Source organism: Ailuropoda melanoleuca, chromosome 12 (genome assembly GCF_002007445.2).
Source record: "Ailuropoda melanoleuca isolate Jingjing chromosome 12, ASM200744v2, whole genome shotgun sequence".
In the NCBI taxonomy this organism is placed as follows: domain Eukaryota; kingdom Metazoa; phylum Chordata; class Mammalia; order Carnivora; family Ursidae; genus Ailuropoda; species Ailuropoda melanoleuca.
The window spans coordinates 24745600-24753063 of NC_048229.1; the positions used below are offsets into that span (position 1 = coordinate 24745600).

Sequence of the window (7464 nt, forward strand, 5' to 3'; positions counted from 1 at the left end):
TCCTGCCTCTGTTTATTTGTCCATGTTCCAGCCACAGCAGGCAGAATGGTTTCATCCATACACTGCTTCCTACTGGAAATATGGGATGATGAAATGGATTCTATTTCTTCTAAGAGTCTAACTGTTACTTGAAAAGAAAAACTACTTATCAAATTTATGGTTAATGTCAGAACAGTGATGGCAGGGGCAGCATCCACACAGGTGTAGAAAGGGGTCATCTGGACAATAAGGTAAAGGTTCGACACTTAGTGAACTCACCTTCTTGCCGGGAAATAATTATCATTTCACCTATAAGTGCTGACAGTATCTGCACAGGGATTTGAGATCATTTCTGAAAAACATCTGTGATTTGTGCATAACACTGACAGCTCTTAACGTTTATTAGTAAAGTTATCCAAGAGGGGTGCCTGGGTGACTCAGTCCATTAAGCATCAGGTCATGACCTTTGGCACAGCATGATCCCAGGGTCCTGGGATCAAGCCCCGCTTTGGGCTCCCTGCTCAGCCAGGGAGCCTGCTTCTCCCTCTCCCTCTGCCTGCTGCTCCCCCTGCTTGTGCTCTCTCTCTCTCTGTCAAATAAATAAAATCTTAAAAAAAAAAAAAAAAAAGCTTACCCAAGAGGGTGAGGTGAACAGAAATAACTAGAGGACAGTCTTACTTTAGGTGTCAAAAAAAAAATGATAAGGAGTCATGGGAAGGGCAGCAGAAGACACTGAAGTTCTTAATTTTGTAAAAAGATTTATTTATTTATTTGACAGAGAGAGAAAAAACTCACAAACAGGGGGAGTGGGAGAGGGAGAAGCAGGATCCCTGCTGAGCAGTGAGCCCAACACGGGGCTCGATCCCAGGACCCTGCGATCATGACCTGAGCTGAAGGCAGACACTTAAACGACTCAGCCACCCAGGCGCCCTGACCCTGAAGTTTAAGAAGCAAAGGAATGAAGCAGAATAGAACTCCATGCTTCCTTCCTGCCTATATTGAGTGTCTTTATTCCATTCCCCAAAATTATTATTTTTCACTCCTAAGAAACCCACACAATGGCCTGAAGTAAGCGAGCGAAAGCAGCTAGGAAAAGTTGCCGGAGGGCACAAACTGCTCATGTTTTGCTCTAGTACACACATGGTAAGTAACTACTCTGTGCCAGATAGGTTTTGAAGCGATCAAGATATAAAACAAAACCAACTAGGCTAAAAACCCCTCAAAAAGCTCACATTCTGGTTGAGGATGACAAACAGAAACACAAATCATTTGGTGATCATTCTAAAAAAGTAATGGTGCTGTGAACAGTGAATATGGAGTGAGTGGTGAGTGCTATAGGGAGGTGGGCATGTGTGGCCATGGTAACTAGAATAGTAAGGGGAATGGGTCTCCTGAATTAGAGGGTATCTGACAAGGACCTGAAGAAGATGAGGGTGAGGGATTGAGCCACATGTGTATATTGTTTTCAGGCAGAAGAAACAGCCAGCACAAGGCCCAGGGACCAAGAGCCGACCTGGGGTGTCCAGGGAAGAGCAAGCAGGGTGATGCATCTAAAGCCACACCATTAGGAGAAGAGGGTTGAGAGAGGAAGTTAGAAGGGCAACAAGAGGGGCGCCTGGGTGGCACAGCGGTTAAGCGTCTGCCTTCGGCTCAGGGCGTGATCCTGGCGTAATGGGATCAAGCCCCACATCAGGCTCTTCCTCTATGAGCCTGCTTCTTCCTCTCCCACTCCCCCTGCTTGTGTTCCCTCTCTCGCTGGCTGTCTCTATCTCTGTTGAATAAAGAAATTAAAAAATCTTTAAAAAAAAAAAAGATTAAAAAAAAAAAGATTTAAAAAAAAAAAAAGAAGGGCAACAAGAGCTGAATTGTGCACACTGCAGGGGAAGCCAGAGCCTGTGCAAGGCCTTGACTGGAAGTGGTATGTAGCTGCTCTGTTGAGAATATAATGTGGAAGGGACTGTGGAGAAGCACAGAAACCATTTAGATTCTGAGTGTGAGATGATGATGGTTCTGACTTGCAAAGAGAGGGGTTGATGATGAAAAGTGGTCAAACCCTGGTAAATTCTGAAGGTGAAGCCAACAGGAAGCCTATGGGACAGAGGTGAAAAGGAAGAGAGGATTCAAGGGTGAGTCTGAGAATTTTGGCCTGGGCAACTTTGAATACGAGTTGCTATCAAAAGGAATGGGGAAGGGTGAAGTTGGAGTAGGTTTTTAGGGAAGATCAGGAATTTGGTCATGAGCCTGTTCAGTCTCAGGTGACTACCAGACACCTAAGGATAATGTCAAGCAGAATTAGCTCTAAGTCTGAAATTTGGGAGTAGAAATCGGGCTGAATACATAAATCTGAGAACTGTTAGTTCACAGATGGTACATCAGTCATAAGTCAGGTGAGATCCCACAGAAATGAAATAAGAGTTCAGGATATAAACATAGGGTGTGCAGAAAATACCCTTGTGAAACCATTGAGTAAGAGACATGGAAGAAGCAGGAAGCATATCCGTCCAAGGAGTCAGTGGGCAGACTATCATTAACGGAGAAGACAGTATTTCAATGCAGGTTGCAAAAGAAAAAATGCAGCATCAGTAGCTCAAATCAAACAAGAGATTCGATCAACTGCAGGGTCAGATTCAGATGGGTTCTTTTCTCCCGGAAGTTCTAGCCCCTGTGCACCTTCTGTGTGAGCTGTCTGGGTGCATGCAAGTATTGTATTACCAGGTTTTCACAGCAGATTGAATCTGTAATCTCTTGAGAGCAATTCTGTCCAACCTGACATGGCTTTTAACGGATTTTTTAAAAAATATATTACAGCTATATTCTAGTAAATATTTACCTGGTATAGCTATTTCCAACCTTTAGCTTTATGAGTCCCCTGCCTTCATGCTTGATAGTATCTTTCAAAACTCATAGGACAGAATTTTGTTTGGATTTGACTGTAACTATATGGAACATACTGATGTGGTTTTTGGTTCTCACTTCACAGGATGTTGTCTCTACGCAGGAGATTTGACCTGTAGATTTAAATTAATAATAAATTAGTTACAGTTCTTAACTCCTTCACATACGCATACTATAAAGTGTAGGTAGATGTAAATCAAGGCGGCCAAAGTCATTGTGAAATTAGAACAGAATCTGGCAAATGCTTTTCCTGGTAATATTTGATGCTTCAGTCCTCAATTTAATCCCATACCAATCACTCACTATTTATTATATAATGTGTAGCCTGTGCATGTAATTGTCAGATGATGTGATGTTGTCCGGCAAGTGATTGCTGTCAAATTAAGGATGATTGTCGGGCAGAGCCTTCAACCTCACCTCTGCCAGAGCTCCGGGGCTACCTCTGGCCGGTGGTCGTGCATGCTCGGAGCGACACCTCCATGGTGCTTGTGCATGGAGCCTGTGTGCTCTAAGGCAGCAAATTCTGTCAGAACACTTCCACTAATGCACCGAGGGCACATACATCTTCAACGGCACTTGGAATTCCGGAGAATTGCCTTTGTGAAAAACTGGCAATAATTTCTTTCAGTCCCATGTCTTAGTTTTCCATGGGAACATCACGAAACCATGAACAACTTTAGTAACACAGTTTGACTGCCATTTCCTCAATGAAGGCTTTACTGCCAAGGACCTTCTGGACCAAAAAATTAATTTGTCTTCTGATGATAAGGATGCCTTCTATGTCGTGGACCTGGGAGACATTCTAAAGAAACATTTGAGGGGCATCTGGGTGACTCAATTGGTTAAGCATCTGCCTTCAGCTCAGGTCATGATCCCAGGGCCCTGGGATCAAGCCCCTCATTGGGGCTCCCTGCTCAGCCGGGGAGCCTGCCCCTCCCTCTCCCTCTGCCTGCCGCCTCCCGCTCCCACTTGTGCTCTCTCTCTCTCTGTCAAATAAATAAAATCTTTACAAAAATAAGAAGAAACAAAAGCTTTAAAAAAATAAACATTTGTGGGGCGCTTGGGTGGCTCAGTTGTTGGGCATCTGCCTTCGGCTCAGGGCGTGATCCCAGCGTTTTGGGATCAAGCCCCGCATCGGGTTCCTCCGCTGGGAGCCTGCTTCTTCCTCTCCCACTCCCCTGTTGTGTTCCCTCTCTCGCTGGCTGTCTGTCACATAAATAAATAAAATCTTTTAAAAAAAATAAATAAAAATAATAAAAAATAAAAAATAAACATTTGAGATGGTTAAAAGATCTTCCTCGGGTCACCCCCTTTGTATGCAGTCAGATGCAATGATAGCAGAACCATAGCAAAGCCCCTAGCTGCCCTGAGACAGATTTGACTGTGCCAGCAAGACTGAAATACAATTGTACAGAGTCTCAGGGTGCCTCCAGAGAGGATTATCTATGCAAATCCTTGTAAGCGAGTGTCTCAGATTAATATGCTGCCAAAAATGGAGTCCAGATGATGACTTTTGATAGTGAAGTTGAATTGATGAAAGGGGCCAAGGCACATGCAAAGGCAAAGTTGGTTTTGCAGATTGCACTGATGATTCCAAAACAGTCTGTCGCCTCGGTGTTAAATTTGGTGCCACATGTGAAACCAGCAGGCTTCTTTTGGAACGGGTGAGAGAGCTAAAATATTGATGTTCTCGGTGTCAGCTTGCATGTGGGCAGTGGCTGTACTGATCTTGAGAACTCCATACAGGCCATCTGTGTGTCTTTGATATGGGAGCTGAGGCTGGTTTCAACATGTGTCTGCTTGATAAGGTGGTGGTTTTCCTGGATCTGAGGATGTAAAGCTTAAATATCACCAGGGTTATCAACCCAGCACCGGACAAGCACTTCCCATCAGACTCTGGAGTGAGAATCATAACTGAGCCTGCCAGATACCATGTTGTGTCAGCTTTCATGCTCTCAGGCAATAGTTAATACCATTGCCAAAAAACTCATATTAAAGGAACAGACATGCTCTGATGATCATGAGTCAAGTGAATAAATCTTTATGTTATTTCATGAATGATGGAGTACATGGAACATTTAATTGCGTCCTTTATGATCACACACATGCGGAGCCCTTTCTACAGAAGAGACCCAAACCAGATGAAAAGTGTTATTCAACCAGCATATGGGGACTGAATGTGACAGGCTTGATCGCATTGTTGAGTGCTGTGACTTGCGTGAGATGCATGTAGGCAACTGGAGGCTCTTCGAAAACATGGCTGCTTATGCTGTTGCTGTTGCTGCTGCTGCTACTTTCAATGGGTTCCAGAGGCCAACTATCCACTATGTGATATCAGGGCCAACATGGCAACGGACGCAGCAAATCCAGAACCATGACTTCTCACCTGAAGTGGAGGAGCAGCGTGTCAGCACTCTGCCTGTGTCCTGTGCTTGGAAGAGGGGGATGAACTGTCCCTCTGCTATCTGTGCTTCAGCTAGCATTAACATGTAGGTGCCAGTCCTATAGCTGTTAACTTCGAGTTTATCTTGAATTATGGAATTTGGGGGGACTGTTTAACGTAATTACTGCTAACTGTCTCTTAATAACTGCTAAATGTCTTCATAAGTAGGGTTGGCATGGACGAAACAATATGGAAGACTAGGAGATGGGTCACTTATCTGTGTTCCTATGGAAACTATTTGAATATCTGTTTGATACGGATTTTTATTCACTTTTCAAACATACTACTAAAGAGTGCCCCTCAGCTGCTGAGCAAGCATTGTAGCTTGTTCATTGAATGGGGAGAAAGCTTAGTGTTGTGACCTAAAGATAAAGTATTTTGAAATAATTGAAAAAAAATAAAGAATGATTGCCTTGTCATAAAAAGGCCAAGAGTTACATGGGTAGACCATTCTGTGAGTTCACTCCAGCTGGTCTGAACTAGCCTGAGCTGTTTAGCTAAAAACAGGACACAACAGTGACTCATAGTCAAAGCGTGCCACATATTGATGATTGGTATTGCTTTGAACTTATAAATTCAAGGTGAGTATTGGGGCCGTTTATACAAGTTTATTGATAATGTTTATTGAGTATTTAAATCTATACATTTTCTTCTAATCTCAGCTATAGCAAATCTTGATATACTGGGTTTCATTTCACTCAGTTCAAAATATTACCTACTTTTTCTTGTGATTTCTTTTTTGACTCAAACATTATTCATCAATGTTTTCCTTAATTTCCAAATATGTGGGGATTTTTTTCCCCGGAGTATTCTTTTATGAAGTCTAGTTTTGTTCCCTTGTGGTCAGAGTATATAGTTTCCTGGTTTTAATAATCACATTGATGATTTTCACCAGGGGTTTATGTGCCTGAGACTCTCTGCTGTTGAGGCTGACTATACAGAGGGAATATGCCCACAGGACCAGAAGAGTATAAATTTCATTTTGGGTTCCCTGCTTCCCAGGTGTTCTCTCTACATGTTAGTGGTTCCTGATTTGAGAGAAAAGTCATGCAGAGCTGCTTACAGAGGGGAAGACAACCTGAGCTACATCTGACTTCTCTAGCCTTTGCTGTGAGACTGGCCTTGCTTGAAATACATAGTCTTACTTAAATGTTTTTGTTATATTTTATTCTTTTCCCTGCAATAAACTGTAGTTTGGTGTCAGTCATTTTGAATCACGTGAGGCTTCTTTTGCAATTAAACCCCATCTGACCACCACTATCCATACAAGTCTAACAAGCTTTTAAAATAAGAAGTCAACCTACTTAAATTTTTAAATGTTTTTTAAGGGTGGATTTTTAACTTTTATTATTTTTCCATAATCATAAATATATGTACCTCTCTGTCCTTTCTTTCTACCTTTTGATTTGTTTAAAATCAACTTAATCCCCACCTGTATAGAAAACCCTTTTCCTACTTTCCTTGGAGGTTACCTTGTATAGTTTAACTTTCATTGTTGTTGTGTCAATATCTAAAATTAGTAATTATTTTAATCCCTTTTCCCAAACTCTTCAAAGCTTTAGAATGCTTTTATTTCAAATGCTTTTGTTTTATTCATTTGTATATCCTATTTTACCCAGCGTAACTTTTCTTTTTTTTTTTTTTTTAAGATTTTATTTATTTATTCGACAGAGATACAGACAGCCAGCGAGAGAGGGAACACAAGCAGGGGGAGTGGGAGAGGAAGAAGCAGGCTCATAGCAGAAGAGCCTGATGTGGGGCTTGATCCCACAACGTCAGGATCACGCCCTGAGCCGAAGGCAGACGCCCAACCGCTGTGCCACCCAAGCACCCCATAACTTTTCTTTCTTAAGTATAAAATTAGAAATCCATTTTGATAGCATCTCTCGTATTAAGACATTGAGTGTTTATCTGCATATATTTTCATGATGGTCCCATTGTTGTAGGATCATTTAAAATTATATGCAACCCTGAGTGGACAGTAATTTTATTTCTACATCTTCAAAACATTACGTGATTCTCCTCTATTTTCCACTACTTTAAAAAAAATTCACTCTCGGGGCGCCTGGGTGGCACAGCGGTTAAGCGTCTGCCTTCGGCTCAGGGCGTGATCCCAGCGTTATAGGATCGAGCCCCACATCAGGCTC

At 42.3% G+C, this 7464-nt stretch overlaps 1 pseudogene; it reads left to right on the plus strand.

The window, feature by feature from the left end:
* The first annotated feature begins 3540 nt into the window (after nt 1-3540).
* Nucleotides 3541-5440, plus strand: LOC100483618 (annotated as a pseudogene).
* Nucleotides 5441-7464: the final 2024 nt, after the last annotated feature.